Below are 23,752 nucleotides of genomic sequence, written 5' to 3' on the forward strand. Positions count from 1 at the left end.
TAAATCAGACCTCTCGTTTGCCTTCAGAGAGATAAGGTTTGAAAATAAATACCATCAAACGTGCTAAATCCACTTACCGTTGTGTGCAGGTACTGTATGTCTCTGCAAAGTTTCTGTAGCTGAATCAGGAAGAAAGCTGAAGAATTATTTTGGCCAATTATCTTGGCCAAGAATTATCTTCTCCTCTCCATTTTATGACTGGTTTGTCTCACTTGATTTAACTCCATGCTTTCTTTCTGTCTGGATGCTGTCCGAGGGTCAGATCTGCAAGTGGCTGACCACATTTGATGAAGTGCTGGGCTGTAGCGGTATAGTTGGCATCTCAAATCAACACACCCCAAATCAAAAGCCTCGTCAGGGACCTCATACCAGGGGAAAAAGTTTTTATATTCGTAAAATGAAAAGAAAGAGCATGGCGTGTTTGAAGTTGGAAAAGCTGAGCTTGTGTTGCTAATGTGGCAAAATTTCTACTGGCTTCAAAACCAACAGTTCATTGCACTGAATCTGTTTCTTTGTGCTGGACAACACAGTGCTTTTTTTAAATATCAGGTAGACACTACATTTTTATAGGCCATCAAACATGCAAAGCAGAGCTCACTGAAATTCTTGGAATGACATTAGTTCCTACCATGACAATAGGGAATCAGCAAACATGATTTTTCTTCTTGGTGAGAGAATGATATTTTTACTTAGAAATTGTCCCATTTTTGCATAAGAACTTTCTAAAATGACAACAAGGAAAAATCTTTTGCCTTAAATGGAATGGGTCCTGTGCTTTGAGTTTTTGAAAACCAAAGCAAACTTTAAATTTCAATTTGAATTGAGCCACAGCACTTTGGTTTTAAACACAAGGGAAACCGTAATCATAAAAATATAAAATAGACTGTAGGCTTTGAAAGTTCACATATATACATTGCAAAATGTTCAATGACATTTTTTTTCATTAGCCACTTTTCATGGGCGGGAAAAAAAGCAGGTTTTATTCAGTCCGTTCTCATAGTAACTCCATCACACAATAAGGACTAAATGAATCCCTGATGGAAATCTGTGATAGTCAGTGGAGTTACAGCAAGAATAAATTTGGTCTTCAAGTTTCTAATGTTTTAGGGAGGATGAAGCTGACCAAGTTTTCTTCCCCATTTCCCAATTCCATGGTAATCTAATTCACCAAGAGAACAGATGTTAAAAAAAAAAAATCAAACCTCTTTCAACTTCTACAGCCTGAAATGCACAAAACATTTCCTGCTGAAACAGCACATTCGATCGCATCCCAGAGGCTAGCTGGTTTGCCTGCCACTTCCTCTCCTTGCTTTCATTGACATTTTTATCAGCTGCCATGTCTGCCTTCTGTTCCTGTTCAGGGCTAGCAAGGTGTAAACTGCAACCTAGAGTCTGATGCCTGACCTGTTTCTGCACCTCGCCCGGTCTCCTTTGGGAGAGAGGTTTCATACATTTCATAGCCATTACTTTTATTTCATTTGTATCACTCTGTTCCAATCTGTGTCTTTGAAACACAAGCACAGACCTATACATATGTGTGTGGGTGATGGGTGTGGGTGGACAAGGCAGGTGGATGGGTGCATGTGTGCAGATACACACACATACCACCCATGGGACGGTATTGACCATCTGTTAAATCCCAGAGCTATGTGATTTATGTTTTGAAGGCAACTTCACAAACTCCCCCTTGTGTCCTCTTGCACATTCACTCTTCTCCTCTCATTTTTCCTGCTTTATACTGGGTGTTTGATTTTGTAATTGGGGCTCTAAGGCATCCAGCCCCTGTGTCGCTGCTCACTGGAAACTTTTACCTGTGGGTACAAGTTAGCTGAGTCTAGTAGTTTGAATAAGCCAAGGAGTGGGGACTCACTGGCTCCTTTCCTGGATCTTCCACAGACTAACTGTGGTTTGGACAAGCTGCTGAACCTAGTATCGCCTCTGTTTACTCATCCGTAAAATGGATCTAGCGCTTCGTAACCTCTCAGAAGATGGGAAGGCTTTCTCAACATTTGCAGCGTGCCACGATGGAGGCACTGTGGAAGCACAGGAGGCTATTGTATTATTGGTCCTTTCACCCCCACCTCAAAACTTTGCTTTCTAAAAAACCTGTGAGAAAGAAATACCCGGGCATGGCTCTCTCTTGTTTGCATGTTTTGTTTCTGAAGCAGGACACCACAGCTCTCTCGAAATAGGTTCAGGAGACAGGAACTCGGGATGGCATTTGTTCCCTAGCTATCCTATCCTGCCGGTTTGGAGGGCAAGCATATCCGTAGCTCTGAAATTACAGGAACATCGGGTGCCTGGAGACCTGTGGCGTCATCCAGATGACGTTTCCTGTTTATATCCTGTCCTGAGGCTTCGTACCAGTCAGAATTCAATTCCTGGCAACAGGAGAGCAGAGATAATTCCTGCAGGAAGCAGGAGCAGTGGGGATAGAGGGAGAGGGGCATCGCCCGGCCTCTTGCTGGGCCAGGATGTGAATGGCTTCCCGTCTTCCTTTGTAAAATAAAGTCCAGTGTTGATATAAATGGAGTCACTTTCCTCGCCCTCCCCCTTCCTTGTCATTAATGAATCGGTTTGGCCTTCTTTATTTAACTATTTGCTTTTCTAACAGGGGAATCTGTGCAGGGCTCTCAGCCTATGCAGTGCAGCCTTGTAGAAGAGGCCTATTCATAACGGTGCCTGAAGAAGAGCCCTGTAAGGCAGCAGGGGTTTCACATGCAATTTCCTCTTTGGAAAGCGACTATAAAAATATCATCCCCTTACTCAGATCTGTCCACTGTCTGCCCTGAGTCAGATCCAGAGGCTTGGTCAGCCTACAGTAGTCAGAGGTTAATGCTGTACAGTGAAGAGTAAGAGCTGCATGGCTGCACCACAAGTGCCTATGAACCACAAGCACTGTACCACAAGCGCCTGTGAACCACAAGGACTCCTACAACAGAAATCTGTAAGCAAAGGGATGGGATGTCTCATTGCTGACTCAGAGCTGTCAGTGTTTGTGCAAGAGCAAATTGGATGCTTATCTTGCTGGGATCCTATGACCCCAGCTGACTTCCTGCCCTTTGGGCAGGGGGCTGGACTCGATGATCTCCTGAGGTCCCTTCCAGCCCTAATGTCTATGAAATCTATGAAATCTAAGCTTAATTTGCATGACACAGACTTTATAGGCTTTGTGCTAATTGATGGGCCAGAGGGCCCAATCTCAATTCAGTGGAATCAGCAGAAAGACTTTGACTTTGGTGGGAGTTGAATGAGGTTTTTCATTATGAGGTTCACTGGTCCAGAGAGACAATTGAATGAAATGGCATGTTTAGACACCACTTAAGTCCCTTTAAGGGGAGGGCTTCAGTGGTAAATAAGCCTTGCATCACAGGTGACTGGGGGGGGCATGTGCCCCCCCCCCCGAGACGGGGCAGTTTTTTTGCTGTGCGGGCTGGCAGCGTGTTGGGGGGGGCACTAAGCTGCAACACAGAAGTATAGGAGTGGATATGGGGCTTTTGGCCTGTCCCCAGGTCTGCCCACAAATTGTACCCCACCAGACTCAGGAGGCACCTGTCTTGCACTGACTCACAGAGCGGAGGGATATTTCATCTAGGTACACTCACTACCTTGCCTGCACAATTAGCACAATTAATACAGGCAAATCTGTCAACTGCACATGCAAATATGGCTAATTGGGCACCCTTGCCAGCTACCAAATTTCCCATGTGATCCCTGTACTTGTTCATGCAAATGATGCTCACGGGACACAGAGATGGAAACTGAATTTCACAGCATGGGAAATTCTGCCTATTTCAAGCTGTGGTCTTAGTTCTGAATTAGAGCACAAAGCAACATTTTGAACTGTCCTGCAAAATCCAAATTCAGAAGTATCTTGGTTTGGAACCATCAGATCTTCATTTCAGTAAGTGAAAAAAAGCTCAAAACGAAAAATAAGAAACATGTTGTTTTAATGTAATCATGTTGATTAACAAAAATGTTATACTCTGGTGTTAACTATAATATGGGTCACCCACTGTACCAAATTAATATATTGTGTATTAAATAATATAATTCTTAATATTATAGTTAATATATTATGCAAGTTAAAAAAAAATTATTCAAAAGTCAGAGGAACATTTGTAACTCAGTTAAACTGAAATCTTTGCCATGATCCAAACAAAACAAGAAAAGGCAAAAATGATTCACTTACACTTTTTCCCCCAAGAAAATGTCATTAAACTCCACCTGTCCCCATAGAATACTTTGTGTTTGACAAAGCTGCATTTCTGATGGAAAACTGTCCAAGAACATCCCAACCAGCTCTAGCTGCAGCGGCCTTCTAAATCATCCTAAATATCTCACCCATTTAATATTGTTCAGTGGTTCAGATGGGAAGCACTGTAGCAGAGTGAAGTTTTACTATGAATGCCCACAATTCACTTCTTTTGGATACAATCCCCTTAGGTTTATCAGTGTATTCAACACACCCCAATCTTTTTGCACTGCTTGTTAGGACAAGACTGCATGGTTTAACAACACTTACTGGCCACACAGTAACCTTTCTGCAAGCCACGAAACTGCAGAGCTCTGTCCCTTGCTAACAGTGAGTGTCAGGAAGATTAACTGCTTTGGGTTTTCTGTTGGGTTTTTTAATTTTGTTTTTTGGGGGGGTTTTTGGCTTAAACCTGAATTAGTTCTGAACTCCAAATTGAATGAGCCAAGCTCGAGCTCAGTTGTTCAAGTCTGTGTGGCTTTACCACCAAGCCAGTCTCCTCTCTCCCAGACCCATCAGTCTGGGACTTTGGATACTCCTCAAATCCATGGCAGGACCCAAACTCAAAGGTGTTGGAGTTCAGATGTCCACTAGTCACGCTTGCTCCTAGCCAAAAAAGCGCAAATGCAGTCCCCTATTACCACAAAATGCATTGAGTTTCCCACATTTGTGAAACACGCAGGGGTCAAGTAGACGGTACTATGTGACAAGCAGAAACAGTAATCTCTGAATAAGTAACTAGCAACCATTCCAGGAGAGAGTGACATTATGCACACGGCAAATAATCTAAAAGGATCCCATTCTTGAACTAACCCCACTGCATTGCAGGAAGGCACTGACTAACCCGTCACCTCAAGGCATTCCAGCTGTGTAATTGCTGCATGGAAAGATTCTGCTGTGCTCTGCTTGCTGCTCACACTGATGGACAAGCATAGCTCAAGATTAACCACATGCTGATCAAGCCCAGCCAATTTATTCTGCAATTACCTCCCCAGGCACGTGGGTCACCAGACTTGACAGGGATGGTGGAGAGATGTGCAGTGGTGAGAGCCTGCTGCACTGATAATCCTGGGGGAGTGGCTAACATTGCCTTTTGTTCTTCTCTGCTACATAAAGGCCTTTGTGCACATTCACCGCCCCCCTCCCAAAGGCATCAGATTCCCTGAAAGGCCACATAACTGTGGGAAGAGGAGAAAGTCTTCACCACAAACTGTACTGACAGCAGAGAGTGATGTGTAAGCTCTAGGAAGAGACCAGGGATTCCCCACTGACCTTGGTACCAGGCACAGAAAATGCAGCTACTGCTGCGATGGAGAGGGAAGTCAGTAGGGTGGAATCCAGCATGAGTGTAACAAACCCTGGGGAAGTTCATGCAAAACTTAGGTCTGCAGAGGTGGAAGGGAAAGTTCCAGGGTGCGTTAGGAAACAATCCCTGAGACTTGCCTGGCTGCTGCTAAGGCAATCGCTCCCTGAGCAGCGCAGGTGTATCTGGGTCTGTGATAGTTGAACACATGGGATAAAGCATAGTACAGAAAAAGCATATGCAGCCTACATACTTTTCATAGGGCTCAAACGGCCAGGTTATCAAAAAGTGAGCTAGGCACTCATGTCCCACTTAAGATCAATACCTTGCACATTCCCAAATTGCTGATAATCTCATCAAAAGTCTCAGGAATGTCCATTCAATTAAAAAACCAGAAAAACCTAGAAAAGAAAGCCACTGATTTCTGTGTTCCCCAAAGAATGCATTGTCCACAGAAAAGCATTACAGTCGGCTGCTGGTATTTACAATATCTGCAAGTACCGTATTTCACTTCTATTGTGGGTAGATGCTACAGCAGTGTTTATAACCTGTTGTGGGTGTTTATAATCTGCTGAGGGAGTTTATAATGCACTGTGTGTATTTATACTCTGCCGTGGGATTTTATAACCTATTGTATCTGCAGTTCCTGCACCTGGATTTATTAAAGCAAATTGCCAGATTTTTTTTTATATATATATATATATATACACACACACACACACACACACATACACACGTGTGTGTGTGTGTATAAAAATGATACTTTAAGTTTTTAAGTTAGATTTTTCTCTCATGCAACCTCTTGTCTTACTTTCAGTCCCCTGACTGCCAGTCAGGACTGCACATAGATTTCAGGTTAGAGAGGAAACATCTATTTATACACACTGGGCATGTCTACACGAGACGCTTAATGCACAATAGCCTAATAACATTGTGCAGTAGCATGCCAGGTAAAAAACTGTGTTAATACACTACTGCTCAGTAGTATTAGGCTACTGCGCAGTAAGCATCACAAAAAAACTGTGCACTGGCAGTACTGCACAGTGGGTGCATCTACACATGCACATTTACTGCACAGTAACCAAAATTACTGAGCAATAATAAAAAATTGCTGCACAGTATGGGCATGTGTCTAAACATGCATGCCCATACTGCGCAGTAAATATGGCGACTTATGCCAACTTGAGTGGGGTCTATAGAGTCTGGATAAGGTCATGGGCCAACCCCTTAGCTGGTGTAAAGCAGCTTGGATTCAATGAATCATTTGCAGTAGCAGAAGCAGCTGCTCCAGGTAGTTGGATACTTGAATCATGCAGGTATCAAATTTATGCCTGATTAGTTACTCCGCAGTAACGCACGTGTAGATGCCTTACTGCACAGTAATCCTGTATGTGCGGACTGACTGGGGATTAACTTTAGTCCCAAGTCAGTCTACACACAGTGTTACTGTGCTTTAATGGCTGCATGTGTAGACACCAGCCTAAAAACAGCAGTTATTGCACAGTAAGTACACATGTAGACACACCCAGTAACTGTAGTCATTGTGCATTTAGTTAGTACTTCACTAAGCAAGTACTAAACTAAATAAATGCATAGTAACTAATGCGCATTAATGAACATGTAGATGTACCCAGTGCCTCTCTAATGCCAGCCAGGGGAGCAGGGTGAGGGAGAATTAGTTTCCCCTGGACAAGGGCAGGAGATAGGTAAACATGGAAGCTCTACATTGCTTAAGCTGGGGTGGTGCCTTGCACACCCCAGGGCATGCAAGGGCTGCAGGATTTACACCCTTCAAGAGGGTGACTGACTGGAATGACTGAGGTTGGTGGTTCTTATGGGCCAGCATTAGAAATCCTGAGCGTTGTCAGATTTAAGACAAATGCCAGATTCCCGAACAGCCTGACAGACTCCTCCCTAGAGGGGTGTTGCACTTCAGCATGTGGCAGGCAGTGTGGAGCATAGACAAGGCAAGAAGGACATTGCGCTGTTTATCAGCTGTTAGGGAACTGCAGAATTTGAGCCCTAACTATGGGGGGTGTCAAATGCCAGGCGCACCATAAAGGAATTAGCCTGAAGAATTTCCTTAGCCTGGTGACTCGTTTTCAGGACCAGAGTCCTGCTTTTTATTGTACCTGTTAAACTAGGCACACAGGCTGCAAAGAGGGCAAAAGTGAATGTAGGTGAGCTCAGCACAGCATGGGTCTGCTCTGAGAAGGAGCAGAGCTGCTTGCTTGCCGTATATCACAATCAGGGCTGTTGACCTGAGCCACAGAAATAAGTGTTCCCTGTTTTAACTCCTTTTAGCCCGGCAGAGAGCACCCAACTTTGGGAGCAGGAACTGGGGGTCTATTCTGATTCACGCCCCATCAACGGCAGTGTCTGCTGTCTTGTGTTCCCCCCCAAGAAAACCTGCTGAAGGCCACAAGACTGCCCAGGTATCATGGAAAGAAGCATTCAAACACAGCAGGGCTGCAGGTTTAGGACTAGTTATAATGCATGAGAAAGAAAGAACCCAGGTTCCATTTGCAAGGCTGGCAGTTACTGTAATAATAACGCTGTGACAGGAATCACCAGGCAGCTCGATCACACATGGGCCCACATGTTCCTCTTTTAATGTGCTGACATGATTTTAGTCTTTGAAGGAGCCTTAGACTGCTGCCCGTTGTGCAATGCAGTCCACCACGGAGAGGATCTGTGGCAAACAGAAGGGAGTTTGTGGTCTGCTTTATTCTCTACATTAGAGACAATTCTTGGGGCACTGTAGCATTGTGGGAACTGAGAACTGGTGGAGGGTTTCCCTAAAAGGGGATTTCCTTCAGCTGTTTGTGGTTCCTATAAGATATGTATAGGTGCCTAGATCAAACATATATCTCCAGCCTCCGTATCACTTTTCCTTCTCTGGTGGGAGCTGACTTGCCAAGCCTCAGAATTCTCCACCACTTAGCAGGGGCGACGGTGGTACCAGTATTAGTCCACATAAACTGATTGCATCTGATCGGGATTCATTGAGAGACAAATAAGCCTGGGCATGTTTTTACAGAATGCTCTTTTCTTTTCTTTTCTTTTTTTTTCTTTTCTTTTCTTTTCTTAAGAGCAGGACTGCAATTGTCTGCCATTGCTCTAAAGAGATCAACAATGGTTTATCTATGGGTATCAGTGCTAATGTACATCTTGCACTGAGGGCAAGCCTACACCGCCACCGGTCCACGCTAGAGAGCACTCAGTGCAGCCTGGCACCTCAGCTCCACACATATACCCCAGAACAATTGTAATGCAGTGGCTTTCATGTGGCGGTGAGCACATGCCCTTCAATTCACCCTCTCTCATGTGCTTTTTGATATTAACAAGTCCTGGTGTAAGATGATGACATCACACCTATTTCAGGGTGTCATCACTTCACTGGGACACTTCAGTGCTGCCCAGAACGGGTGTAGCTATGCCCTTAGTGTCTGGTCTGGAGTCTAAGACTCATTACAGGCTGCAAATGAAAACAGTCAACATAGCCTGATCTATCAACTGGTGATGAGCAAACTTGAGTGGAGTCTGGATAAGGTCATGGGCCAACCCCTTAGCTGGTGTAAAGCAGCTTGGATTCAATGAATCATTTGCAGCAGCAGAAGCAGCTGCTCCAGGTAGTGGGATACAATACCTACATAGGGACTAGAAGTCTGAACACAGAGGGCTCTTTAATCCAGTGGAGAGAAGCACAACAAAATCCAGCAGCAGGAAGTTGAAACCAGACAAGTTTGGACTAGAAATAGGGGGCAAACTTTTTCACAATGAGGGGGATTCATCACTGGAGCCATTTACCAAGGATTCTGGTGGATTCTCCATCACTGGGAATTTTTAAATCAAGCCCAGAAGCTTTTCTGCTCTAGCTCAGATAGGGATTAGCTCAGGAAGTCATATGCCCTGTTTTAGGCATTAGGTCAGACTAGGTATTGAGAAGGATCTAAAAACCAATGAATGTATGAAAACTAATCCCAATGTTTATCAGCTGCTGGGGAATTGCAGTTTCCAACACTGGAGAGGAAAAACTCCCGTGGACAGTCTCTCTGGTGGGTGTTAGCACTTCCCTGTCAGCCCTGGACATGCTCAAAGAATGGAAGGGGGGACAAATGAAAATTAATACTACTACTCGCTGTGTATATTGTATCTTTTATACAACTCCCAGGAGCCCCGTCACATCCATAACAACACAGAACCTCTCAGATCATTGAAGTGAGTCTCCTGCTACCACAAGCAGCTGGGTAGATTGCCCCTACTCACGCTATTTCAAGGCTGTAGCTCAGGAAATAATCTCTCTTTATCACAGATGGAGAATCAGGGGCACAAGGAGTTACCAATGACTCACACAAGGTCAGAGAGGATGCCTGTGCCTGACCCAGAAACAAAACTCAAATTGTTCGGCTCCCACCCCTGTGCCTTAACTCTTTTTCTCTGTTATGGGAATTTGTAGTCATCTGAACTTCAGAAATGCTCAGAAACAGGGCTGCGTTGGTTCTTAGTGACTACAAATTCAGTACTGAGATCAATGAGCAGAGCCAGTCACATGGGGAAGAGACAAAGGTGAGGTCTATTTTCTACCCATTGCAATCAGGACTTGTAGCAGAGATGATATCTTTTAAAAGATATCATCTCTGCTACAAGTCCTGATTGCCTTTTCCTCTCGACCAATACAGCCACAACCTGGATACCTATCCACTGCAGGGCCTCTAACCCTGGTGGCAGGCTGGGGATTCAAGTCTGCTTACCACCAGCTGATCAACATCTCTCTTAAAAGAGTGCTGAAAATGTTAGCAGGCCCTTCAACCCAAATTACTTCATGTTGAGGGGACAGTTTCAGCTTTGTCTAGTAGGGGTGTCCCTTGGGCTAGAACCAGGCCAATTCTGGCCAGTATTTATGCTCTTCGCTCCAGCAGGTCAAATTGAGAGGGACTGTTGAAAAGAATGACTGCTGGAGAGGTTGCCAGAACAGCCACTGTTATCATGAGGTTTGGAAAGAGAAAAGCAAGTAGCAGAGAGACCTGGAGCAGAGGGAAAGGCCAAATGGATTAGTTATGAAAAATTATGGCCTCAGGAGAAGGCTTTTGAAATGCTCTCATACCAGTGGGCTGGTTCCAAGTAGCCTGGAGCTGTGCGTTCCTCTGCATTAGTCCTTTTCCTCAGGCACTGGAGCACTCGTGGATGCGTCCGTGTGGCAACGTGCAGGCAGAGAGAGACGGAGGATGAAGCGCAGATTGTCTCTGAAAGCCAGGGAGTCACTGCTGGCCAGCGAGAGCAGAGGTTAAGTTCTGGGGACAGATTGTGACTTGGCGAATGAGCCCATGCTGGGAAGAGAAGGGAGTTCGAGCTGCAGCCCCGTGTGCTACTTGGGCATTGGGTCTGGGAGCTGTGCACTGCCAAGTAGGTGGCAGGGAACGGTCAAACCTTGGATCCAGCTGTTCCCAGCCCTCTGCAGAGCAGCGCTTGCTCAAGGCTGCTGTGATTTGCTGCCCTTACATCCCTCCCCCTGAAGCAAGATAGAGGCAGGGCAGGAAACGTGCCTCAGAGGCCTGCCAGAGGCACCATGCCACTTGAGTGTGGGCCGCGTTGGCAACACCCTCTGCTCAGGGCTGTGAGCACAATCGAGCGGCACAAGTGAGGAAGAAGAAGGTCACTCGCTAACCTGGGGCTGCAGGCATCTGACTTGAGGACCATGGGGCTGCTGGGAAGTGAGAGGTGCTTCCCCTGCAGCTATCTAATCTGTCTGCCCGCACCTTCGCACCTGGCTCAGCATCACTGCGTGGTATCCAAATGCCTTTTACTTGGCAGTTCCTCTTATCTGTTTTCAAGGCAATACCCTTCATCACTCATTGGGCTCTCCAAGAACATGACTGTCACCATTTCCCAGCCAGACCAAATCTCAGGTCCGGAGCAGTATGCCCACTAGAGATGTCCCTGGTGTGGGACTAGGAGTGTAGATATATATAACTGTATGTATATATACAGAGATGTATTTTTATAATAAACTCTACCCCTCTCCCCCCAAAGCCTTTAGGACCACAATGGATTTGCTGTGGGCAGTGCTTTGTTTCAATGGCATGCTGGTGTGTGGAAACACACACACACACACACACACACACACACACACACACGCCCCACCTTGTAAACAGAGCCACTGTTTGTGCTTGGACAAGCCAGCCTAGATGCCATGTGCTTGGTGATTTAGTCATGATTTGGGGGCATCCCATTTACCATCTTTCTGGTCAATGCAAGGACCTGTGCCTGTGCCTCTCCTCTGGTGTCTGCCAAAAGATGGGAAGCACGGAGGAGTTACATTCCTCCAGCTCCCCCCACCTTACACATCTCCCCAGCCCCGTGGTGCGGGCTGGCCCCTGAGCACAGGGTCACTGTCCAGACACCCCCCAACAAGCCACTGAGGTGTTCTGTGCTCCATGTCCGTGGCTGGGGGTTGGGCTTTTCTCTCTCTCTCATTCTCCATATATGCTGCCTCAATGCATGTATCCATACGCCCTACAGTGAACAAAGGAAGCTTTCCTTCTAAGGGACTGAAGCCAAGCTCTGCTTGTCACACCCATGTGTCCATTAAGTTAAGCAAACATGAGAGATGCTCAGCTCCCCTAGCAATTGTGTCCTGAGACACCTCCGCTTGGTTTGTGTGCTCGGACCGGTTCAGCACGGTGGCTAACCAGAACGCGCCAGGAAGATTTATGTCAGCCCCGCCAACGGGCTCCCAGGTGTGCCCTGAGGTGAATGCCTGCACTGAGTAGGCTCTTGAGCAGGGCTAACGTCTGGAGGCGTTTGTATTGTTCCGGCTATGAATAGATACAGAACGGGAAGGCAGATATTGAGCTGCTGCTTTTTACTGCGGGGGAATGTGTAGAGGGCCTCAGGGCTCAGCCTCGCTTGCCACAGGTTATAATTGGGTCTGACCCCGACCTGGCTTCCAGAAACAGGAAACAGGAGCAGCAGGGGGGCGAGGGGGAGGCTTCTTGCAGTACAGAAGTGCGTAAACACACAGTTCGCCCTGCGCAGCCCAGGCCTTCCTGCGCAGGACAGGCTAGGAGTCAGCAGCAGGGGCAGAAGAGTCAGGGACAGAGGACGCTTCCCTTACAAAGAGAGAGGGAGGCAGGTCCAGGGTCGTGGCATGAGCAAGGCATCGGCAGACCCGGTTGCAGGTCTGGGATGGTGCCTTATGTGACCACGGGTTAGTCACTTCAGTCCATATCCTCCAAGGGGCTTAAGCATCTAGTTCCCGCTGGTCTAAACAACAGTAAGGTATGTGAATAGCTTTTGGATCTGGGTCCTTGGCCTCCATTCTCCTCACTTGTAAACTGGGTATCTCTACCTCATGGGGGTATTGGGACGATAAATCCATTGCAGAGCTGAGGTGCTCAGGCACCGTGGGGAGAAGGGCCCCAGCGGGACCTTGAGCAAGGTGGACAGGGCAGTATTGAGGCAAAGCAGTCCCGACTCCCCAGCTCCCCTTCCACACTACCTCCAACAGCCTTGCTGTCATCCTCAAGGCTCTGCACCACACCCCACTCTGCTTGCCCTTGTACCCCTTCTCCAGCAGCCTGGGGAGGGAGGGGGGCCATAGCATTTATCTGGTTAGAGCCCTGTCATGCCCACAATGGTAGGAAACAATAGGGAGAAAGAAAAGCCAGGGCAGGGCATGGTGCGACTAGGAAATTAAAGCAGGGGGCTAAGAGGGATCAATAGTTTCAAAATAGGCCCTGACAAGCCCAAGGCCAGGGTGCTTTCAGGGATTAGGTCCACTGGAGCTTGCGTGAGTCACGTATTTACCTAGCTCTCATTAGAGATCTAGCCAGGCTCATTGCAGAGAAGCTCATCGGTCTAGCAGACATAAACCAGCCAGAATGGAGCAGCTCCTTGAGAAAAAGGATGGGGCAAGAGGGCGTACCACACTCCCACTTGGGAACCGGAGCTGGGCCTCAAACCGCCGCCTGGGCAACTGTAGAGATCCTGCGTGTCCCTTCCTGCACGGTCTCTGTGACCATGCCGAGCAGCAGGTAGTGTTGAAACCACGCGCGGCCTGGAATGGGAGAAGTGAAAATCAGTCACTGGTGTGTGTTAAAACCACAACCTGCCTGCACATTGTCTTCAAGCTGGATGCCCATCACCAGTGCACCGTGCACAGGCTCCTTTCCCAGAGAGAAGGGAGAGGGAGAGCTGGACCAGCCCGGCTGGGAGAGCCAGTTCTCCAAATGTACACAGCTCGCTGAATCCAGCTTCATGGCCACACTGTTGAATTTGACCCGAACCCTGGGCTTGGCTTAGAAATCACTGTTTGTTAGGAGTGCCTTATTGGGAAACTACCATTGCACGGGTCTCCCTTTGAGAATCAGATCCCAACAGTAATCCCCCATGCAGGAATGTGCACGTCCGATTTGCTGTCATGCTAACTCCAACTGCGTGAACAAACAGGGTGATTGCCCCCGTAAGCTGGATGCTTAGCCCCAGCCCAGGAACCCTTCAGCTTCATGGATGGCTGCCTGGTTTGCGTGTGCTGTCTCTAAAACCGTCCACCAAGGCACGCATTTTTTGCACTTACTTAACAAGGCAGGTGCAGTTATTAATGAACTGAAAAAGGAATACGTTTGCAGATAGACAGGTGGGAAAGAGGGAAGAGCTGGAAGAAAGCTGGACACAAGGGGCCTGACTCCTGAATCGGGGCATGGCTTTGTGCAGGGGTTGGCTGGCAAGAAAAGACGGCTCTGAGTAGGAGCAAGCAGAGTCCTCCAGTCTCACTGCCGCACGGGAGGTAGGTAAGTGGCATAAAGCCAGCTCTGCTGCTGACTTTTCATCTCCAGAGGATTCCCCTCTATCAGGAGGAATCCCCGACAGCTGCCAGAGCAGGGCAAAGTTGACAGGGAGGGGCCAAGTGCTGGCTCCTTTACTGGAGTTAGACACACATGGGCTCCGCAGGCTTTCCTATGCAGTGCAGGAGAAGGGAACCAACAACCTGAATCCACAGAGCAGTCAGAGCAGCCTGTGTTTTACCAAACTACTTCTGCCTTACCCAGACACTCCCACCCACTGGCTCTGCAAAGAGAAAATACAGAGCCCCGGGGCTTGCATGCCACGTGAGGAACTTGCAAACACTGCAGATATGCCAGTCCGTGTTGCAACTCCAGACCAAAGGCCGCTAGTTGCAAAACAAACCGCGCTTGACGTCACCACACAGCTGTGAACAGTGCAAGGATTCCCGCCCCCCAAATCACAGCAGCTCTCCACCGAGATCTGCAAAGCCACGGTGTTGGCAGCCCCTCGGGTAGTTACGAAACTGAGCTAGGGACAGCCAGTGCCTGTGAAACATGATGAAAGCTGAGCACAGTCCTCGGGATGAGGCAGAAAATTGCTAGCATCATAGGATGAATACTAAGGAAGTGGAAAACGGAGAGGACAAGAGCTGTCAAGCCGGGGGCACTCGGCATCACATGGGACCAGGCACAAGTGTCATGGGCTCTGTTTGGATATGTCCCATCCAAACTCTGGACTCCATTGTACACAGGGCAGTGATTTCCCAGGCAAGCACCCAAAACACTCACTCCCCCAAAGTGTCACCGAGGTCCTGAGCTTCACAGGATTCAAGGATTAGCCGATGTCATGGCTGTTTCATTAGTAGGATTAAGCAGCTATTATTAAGGACCTGAATCCTGAGGCTGCAATGACACCAGCCAGGCACAATGTGTCTGGGTCTAGAGAGAAAGTTCCCTACAACCTGGTTAGTGTTTATGGTCCATGATGGGGTTTCTTGTACCTTGATTGTGAAGCATTTGGCAGAGGCCTTGGACTGAGATAAGATACTAAAGTAGATGGACACTGCTTTAATTCATATGACATATCCCATATTTCTACATAACTATTACCAGAGCTTCCAGTAGACCTGCTGCATTTGGATGATGATCTGTAGTCTGGCATCGCATACTACCATTCATTTAGGACGGCCCCATTTCCCTAGCACTGCAGCTCCTCAGAGCCTATTTATCCTCATAGCCCCTTGTAATGGAAGGAGAGCTGTTATCCCCACATTACAGCCAGGAATAAAGGCACAAACAGAGGCTAAGTGACCTTCCCAGGAACACACAGGAAGTCAGTGGCAGAGTGGGGGGGGGCAGGGGGGCTCCAGTCTATCTTTCATATTTCAAGCTAGTGCCCCAGTCCCAGGATGATAGTCGATCACCCACTTATAGCATCAGTGAACAGGACCAAATCCCACAGCTTTCTAAGGTGATGTTCTTCCAAGAGGTCCCTGGGCAAAAGCCAGACCATGGCAGTAACTGATTTCCCCTTCTTGCACTGAAGAGGTTTTTTTGAAAACATGATTTTAACTGCTCTTATAGCTTCCAGGGAAGAAGAGCTTCCCCAGAGGCCTTTACAGGTGCTTCATCTGCACTGCAATTCCTTCTGGGGCTCTGGAGCTAATTCACAAGGAAAGCCCAGGCCAAGAACTGTTTGAAAATCAATCGGCTGCTCATTGTGAGCCATGGTCCCTGCCAGCTCCCAGCCCTGGCTGCGTTACCACCTCCCCCGGCCTCACCCAGCCTCTGCCTCTCGGCACTGGGGAGCACATGCGGCAGGGCGAGACGACAGTGTGCAAATCAGATCCAAAAGTCCCTCTCAGAGCAGCTGCCAATGCTCTCCTGGCTCTGGGGCTGTACATTAGATCACTGCCTGGCGAGCTGAGAACTCGGCTGCACGCTGCGGACCCTGTCCCTCAAGGTGCGTGGCTCCCCTGTTCCCATTGCATTAACCACCCGACACCTCACAGGACCAGCCCCGAGAAGGAATCAAAGGCCACATGGCGCAGCGTTAGAGTCCCATTTTTGCCCTGTGCTGAGGCCTGCCTTTCTTCCGCTCCCCCCACCCCCTTTAATTTTGGCAGATATTTAGCCACTTGCAAAGGAAAAGGAGGTTGATTTGAATTTTCCATGGATGGCTCCAAGTCATGGCTAATTCATTAGTCACACCCCTTTAATTAAAATGCTGCCAGTCAGCTCACTAGGGCAGCAATTAGCCACATGTCCCCCCTCTGGCCAGGCTGGGTCAGGAAGGTCCAACATGGCTTGAATTTTGGACTCTGCTTCACGTACCCTTGCCCCAGTCAGGGCGCAGGGCAGTGGTCAGGGAGACCTGTCAGGACACGGCCGGTCTTGAAGCCCAGAAGAGAGGTGGTGTGTGGTCAGTCCCAAAGGAATCCTACAAATTAAGAGCCCAACCCAAAGCGCAGCCCAATCAATGAAGCTTTTCCACATCCAGGGGAGCAGACACTAAATGCTGCTCCAAGTGACTTGGCTTCCTGCAATATATTTATCTAAACACAAGTATGCAGAAAGAGGGGACTGGAGCCAGGTTTCAGGGCACCAGTGCTACAGTAGCTCTTTCTGTTTTAAGCGTGTGGGTCCAGATCCTCAGTTATTTAGGTACCTGACTCCCCCTGACAACTGTCTGCTATTTTCCCTTTTATCTGGGCTTGCTACAGAAATAGAGGGTGCCAGCCAGCTCACTAGGGCAGCAGTTAACCAACTGGGGTGATTAGCCCATGTGACCATTTAAGCTGGGGCAGAGAGACACCAGCCAGACAGAGCATGGAGGTGCATGGAGATACCGCATAGCTTTCTGAGCAGACAGAGGATTACAGTTTAACAAAATTAGCCAGAGAGGCCTAGAATTCAGGTTCCCAAAAATAAACACTGACCAGGGCACTGAGCAGGGGAGGGATACTGGAGAGGTTGTTCTGTGAAAGGCCCCTCTGGAAAGAGCTCAGGAGAGAAATCTCAAAAACTAATTTGAGGCTTTGATCATGCAGTTGCCATTTCTGTGCACACAAATTAGGCACACAAGTGAGCATATGTTTTGCACATGTAGGTGTGTCAGATCTGGCCCTCACCCCCACTTGAAGGAGAGGCCTGGGCTCACCGACCCCACTAAAGCGTGGCATTTTTGTGGCCAACTGAAATACGAAGTAGTTTTATGTCCGTTTAGGAAATACCATAATTGCAAAAATGCCCATCTCCACCTACCTGCATGGGCACACGTGTACTACTTCACTCTGCTATGTGCATGCCACCGTGATCACGCACACGTACAAGTATACAAACTGACATGCAGAAGTATATATAAATACTCCACAAACCCAGCAACGTGCATGCTCATCACACAGTGCTGTGCGCACATTCACACACATGCACTTCAATACATTAGCAGTCACACATGTTCGCTATTCTCTCTCTCTCTCATACACACACACGTTAATGATCTAATACATCATTCACGTGCGTATGGCACATCACACACTCTCTCACACACAAAGTACATCACTCATTCTCTCTCGCTCTCTCACAGACACACATACATCATTCTCGCTCTCCATCTCTGTCATATACACATGATACATCGTTCTCTCTCTCTCTCTCTCTCTCATATGCACACACAGAGTACATTGTTCATTCTCTTTCTCCAAAACACACACACGCCCACATGCACGCGCGCGTGCGGTACATCATTCTCCAGCTCTTTCTCTGTTTGTCTCATGCACAGTCTCTCGCTTCTGTGAACAGTTATTCAGAACCGGCCAACATTTCTGTGTGCTGAGAAAGCTGCTCCCACGTTGGAGCCGACTATATTTCCCATTGGCGTGCTGCTGCCACCGCTGTCCCCTTTCAGAAAGTGCTCTTGCCTTTTTTACATTTCCAGTGGGAAGGTTTTCGCCTTGGAATTCTTTTTCCTTTTTGGTATTTCTTCTAAAAAGCTGCATTTTGCTTGAGGACTAAGGCAAACAGACAATCAGGGGGAGGTGGGGGTCTTTCAGGAGAGCTGGTTACATTTCCAGCTTTGCTAATGAGAACTCCAAATGTCCTCGGTGGGCTGTTCTCAGCATGGAGCTCTCAGCAGTGAAGACAGCCAGGGCCATTTTAATCATTTCCAGATTTGTGTGGGAGGTCAGGGCCCTGGGGTGCCGCTCCATGTCAGTTTTATAAACACTGCAGTTTTTCCAGATGGTCTCTGGCTCCAGCCTGGCTAGCAGGTTGATTGGGCCAGACCAAAATAACAACAGGTGGAGAACAGGCCAGGACTGCCTGACGCTATCTCCGTTTTCCATCTATTCCCCAAATGATTTTTTTTTCCTTTGCAGAAAACAGTTAACTTCTTGCTGGGGCAGCGCATTGGGTGCAGCAGTGGGGCGGCTGGTGCAGGGGCCCACACCTCTGCACCACCTGCAAGGGCAGCTCGGTGCGCCGGGTCCAGGCCAGAACCGGGCGAGATTTGGATTCCAACGGTGCTCCTGATGTCATGTGCTCCATTGCCTTTGCCTTTCTTTCTTCACTTGGTGTTTCATGTTACCCAGCATGAGCCCTCAGACTACACAGATGCTTGCAACATGGCTTGGGAGGGAGCGGATGTTATGCACAGTATTGGGGGAAACTGAGGCATGGGGCTAACAAGGGCAAGAGGTGGGGGTTTTGCAATGGCAATGTCATTGTGTGAACAAACCATATCTAATTGGGTGCATAATTAGCATGCACAAAGGCTACAGTTGCATATGCAAGTTGGAAGGGGATGGCATTTGTTTCACCCAATTGGGTGGTTATGCAGCTGGATGTGCAGCTGCCCAAATCAGCATCTGCCATCTCAGCAACTGCGCGTGCACAGATGGGCGCTGCAGCTGAGTCTGAACTCATATTTCCCTGCCTGGACGGTAATCTGGCTCTCGAGTCTCACCAGAGGCAAGTTACCAACACTCCCAAGGCTGGGTCAGAACACGGAGCCTGCACCTCCCCGGGGCTGTGCTGCTTGTTCAGGAGTTGGGCACCATCAGGCTGAGCCGAACTAGGGGCATCTGCATGTGCTGTTAGCACAGAGCAATAAAATCCAGTGCGTATCTCACCAGAGTTTATTGCTTCCAGGAGCCATATTTGAATGCGTGCCCAGGACCGCTGGGTTGAAGCAGCCCTGGAGAACCTGGCTCGATGTGCTGTGGAGAGGCAGACTGAGGCATGAGGATGCTCCAGTGCGGGGCTAGCTGGCAGGCAGACCCCACACTGAAGCACCCTCATGCCCCGGCTAGTCCCGTCAAAGTCTACATGTGTTGCAGTGCGCTAAATAACACTGCCCCAGGATAATACTGGTATTTACAAGTACTAACCTGTAGTGGAGTTAATTCGCTTCCTGTGACCTAATAGGGCCACATGTGTAGACACTGAGACTTTACTGTAGAGCCAGTTAGGCAGCTCTGCAGTAAATGTCTTGTGTACATGCGCCCACTGTCATCTACCTACTGTCACCTGCCCCGCTCCCACGTTTGCAGAAGCAATCAGGGAACCCGGACTAGCTCCAGCGCACTGTGCAGCTGCGTCCCTGAGCACAGCCTGCAAAGCACCAGCCCAATGGCTCTGGAAAGTCACTCACCAGTTTCTCTTGGTTTTACTGGCGTTAACGCAGAGCAGTTCCAATTAGACACGTGGCACTGGGGCCTGCGTTTGGGGAGGCAGAAGCCCTCCCCGCCCCTCCTTATCTGAAGGATTTTCTGGTGTCTTCCTGGAATGGGAGCTGACTCAGCAGACTGATTGCAGCGATTGAAGCTGCTGGGCTTCGGTCCAGGCCTGGCTCACTGTCTGCGTTCTCATGCTCATGATGGGGACATTCATTTTTCATCTTTTTCATTAGTGCTGAGAGGATGTCATGACGAGCTGGCAGCCCTGGAGCGGGAGGTCTGCAACACACGTTTCCCAGACTGAGGGCGGGAACACAGCCTGCGTGGCACATCCAGCCCCTGGCTCCCAAGCTTATATGGGTGCTCCATTTGTGCCATAGTCCTGGGAGGTCTTGTGAGGAGAGGACTAGGTTGCAAGGAGCTGCCCAGAGACTCACTGGCTCAAAATTGTGCCCATGAGCCAGCAGAGAGCAGGGCTTTTGCATGGCTCCTCAGTGGGACCAAGCTGGCTGTAAACCCTTTAGATCTTGCAGACGCTGCATTTGCAGTGTCTTCTCTGAATGTTGATCCTTTTGTCTTCTGTTTTCCAGCCTGGACTTACAGCTGACAGCTCAGGGGCCCATGAAAGATCAAACCTGCATCGGCCAGGTGCTGGCTGGGAGAGCGCGAGCGTTCGAACTCGCGCCTTAATGCCGGTGGTGAGTGCCATCCCAGGGTGGGCAGGCTTTAGGCAGTGTAAGTACTACCTTTAAACTGGGACTTGGCTCTACTACTTGATGGCTGTAGTCCTGATCCCTGCAACCAGATGCCCTAGCAGGTAACGAGGGGCCCTATAGTGTGCAGCCTCAAGGATTGCAATCACAGGGTCTAGGGAATATCTTCAAAAACCGGGTCACTTATAAAGCCATGGGAACTTCCCCTGTAAGTTATGAGATGGCACAACCTAGTCTTGAGTGAGCAGAGAGGTCGGCTAGTCGGGGTTATGCTGTACTGCCCTTGATCCGCAGCAGAAATCCCGTGGATCTCACAGGAACAAAGCATGCAGCTATGCACATAACAGGCCAGCCCCTCCATGGTGAGGGGCAGCACGGCACCGCTGAAGTCAATGGAGTTAAATCGATGTGCATCAGCTGCAGACTGGCCTTCCGCATTCTGACTTGACGGCAGTTCCTTGCAGGAGTGGAGCAATCTTTTGACAGACATGGAGGGCGGGGAGGAGGTGGAAAAAAAAATCCCTGTTCTCCACTCAAGCAGAATTCCACTTTGTAGACAGGGCAATTTCACGTTTGCCTTCGTCTCCCCGGGGCCAAAGCCTCAGATGGAGCAGATGAAATTTTTGGCCACAGATTCTAAAATGCCGGTGGACATCAATAAGAAACTGTATGCAAGGCACTGGTCTGTGCCGGTGAGGCTCAAGACAGCCACTGAAGTGCAGAGAGTCACTCAAGCAAACTTCCCTGTACACATGTATGTGGCCAGATTTCAAAACCAGCAACCCCTCAGCCTTGCTCTTGTTCCTTCGACGCCAAGCTGGTCTCCCACCTGTGGGCATGTGCTCGCTAGCGATGGTGTGTAATTAGCCAGCCATATCTTCCAGGGCCACAACTGTCATCAGGTGCGATGCCAACCCAGAAGACACCTGGGTGCGATAGGACTGTCCATGCTCAGTATCCTGGCCACACTCTTTGGTGGCTGCCAAACTCCGAAGTAGCACTTGCTAGGGCTCAGAGACTGAGATTTTTAAAACACGAGAGGGGTTCGGCTCCAGGGGCCACGCAAGTGCTGGGTATCCTTCAGTGCTTCTGAAAATGCCACACCTCATTGGGCTGCACAGCCTTTTCGTTTCCCAGACCAGGCCAAAGCTTCATTCTCAGCCTGAACCCTAACATCCTTCTGCAGACCACCGAGAATCCTGCCACTTAGGCCTCAAATGCGCACACGCTCCCTAAGGAGCACATCCCCCACACCTAATTACACAACCCCATGTAAATATATCTCTGTCCCTTCCCTGTAATTTGTATAAATTGCTCACAACGTCGCAATTGAACATTTAAGTCCAATTTATTTTGTGTTGATTAATGGAAAAGAGGCTTCCTCCTGTGACCAATAAAAAGCCCTGGCAAGCAAAGAGCCCCATATAAGGAGCCTGCGCAGGGGCTCTGCTCTGTCAAGCTGTACACAATACCACAAGCACTTCCTTCAAGGGGCTGCCAGCTATCCCCAGGGGACAGACAATTTAACCAGTGGTTTGTGTGAAAGAAATATTTCCTTGCTTGTTATCAGATGGAAACCTCCCTGGGTGCAATGGGACAGGGGCATCTATTGACACGTAACTTGTCTACGTGGCAGGTAAGTGAAGACACCTCTCACTTGCATATGTAACTAGCATCATGCACATGCAAAGCAAGTATTTGGGTGGGTTTGTACATGGAGTATACACATGCACATGTGTGCAAGCAAGAATGAAACCACACAAAGGAGATTAAGGAGCTCTGCTTCTACTGCAGCTGCATCAATGCATGCAGAAAAATAAAACACCAAACAAGCCAAAAGCCCCGCCACAAGGACAACCAGTGGACTTCAGCAGATCTATCTTGCTTGATCCATTAAGGACTCCAGAAGGTGCAGAACCCCAGAACTTGTGTTTTTTACTGTCTGCGCTTCTGGGCCTGAAGAGCTTTACTTTTGGAGGACTGCAGAAGAGGAAATCCAGAAACTTTCTCAATGGTGGGGCGCTATGGGTTCATCTCTCTGCTTTTCTAGTGTCAGTATTGGTTTAGGATCTCCCAGTATGCCCCACATAAATAGACCTTGGTCCTGCAGCCACTAACTCACATGCCTTATTGTGCTTACATAAGCACTCATTTAAATCAGTGCCTGCATGTAAGTGCTTGCTGGCTTTGGCTGCTAGCTCACCAGAGCAGGGGGCAGGCACTATTCACACAAGCAAATCCTACAAATAATACATTTTTCCCTCACAGTGAGCATCTTCTTCTCAGAACTTAGTGTGCATTACCAGTGTGGCAGTAATATCAGCCCATTTTACAGGTGGGGACACTGAGCACAGATCACTCAATAATTCAGTGACAGTCAGGAAGAGTGCCAAGCCTTTCTTTGTCCCACCTCCAACCTCTAAAGCAGGGATTCTTAACCTGGGGTCCACGGACCCTCCAAGGGGTCTGTGGCTAGATTTCAGGGGGTCCGTGAACTTGGATGGGGAAAAAAATTACATCTTTATTTTCACTAATCTCTAACTGAAATTTAGCATTTCCTTCAATTATGAATGTAGGCAAAATGAATGTATTTTGATAACTATTTCAATATAATTGGTTTCCTTTGTAATCCTATGTATTTTATTTTATGCATTTAAAAACATTATTCTGAGAAGGGGTCCATAGGCTTCACCAGACTGCCAAACGAGTCCATGGCACAAAAAAGGTTAAGAACCCCTGCTCTAAAGAGTTAAGAGGATCAATCAATAGGATCAGTGGATGATTGGAGCTAAAGGGTCCCTGTGTGGGTCACTTTTCTGACCTCCACTTATCCATGATCAATAGAGATGAACCCTTGGCCTCTCTCCAGCAGCGACAATCCCACATCTCCTTAGGAAGCTTGTTCCATTGCCCAGACTTTACTGTGGAGTTACATGTTGTTACTGAAGATGTCACCGATGTGTTCCCTGCTGCAGCTAACACCCTTGTTCCTTTCGTAGGGCCAAAGTCTGGTCCGACTA

This window comes from Crocodylus porosus, unplaced genomic scaffold (assembly GCF_001723895.1).
Source record: "Crocodylus porosus isolate Cpor-Errol unplaced genomic scaffold, CroPor_comp1, whole genome shotgun sequence".
Classification (NCBI taxonomy): Eukaryota; Metazoa; Chordata; order Crocodylia; family Crocodylidae; genus Crocodylus; species Crocodylus porosus.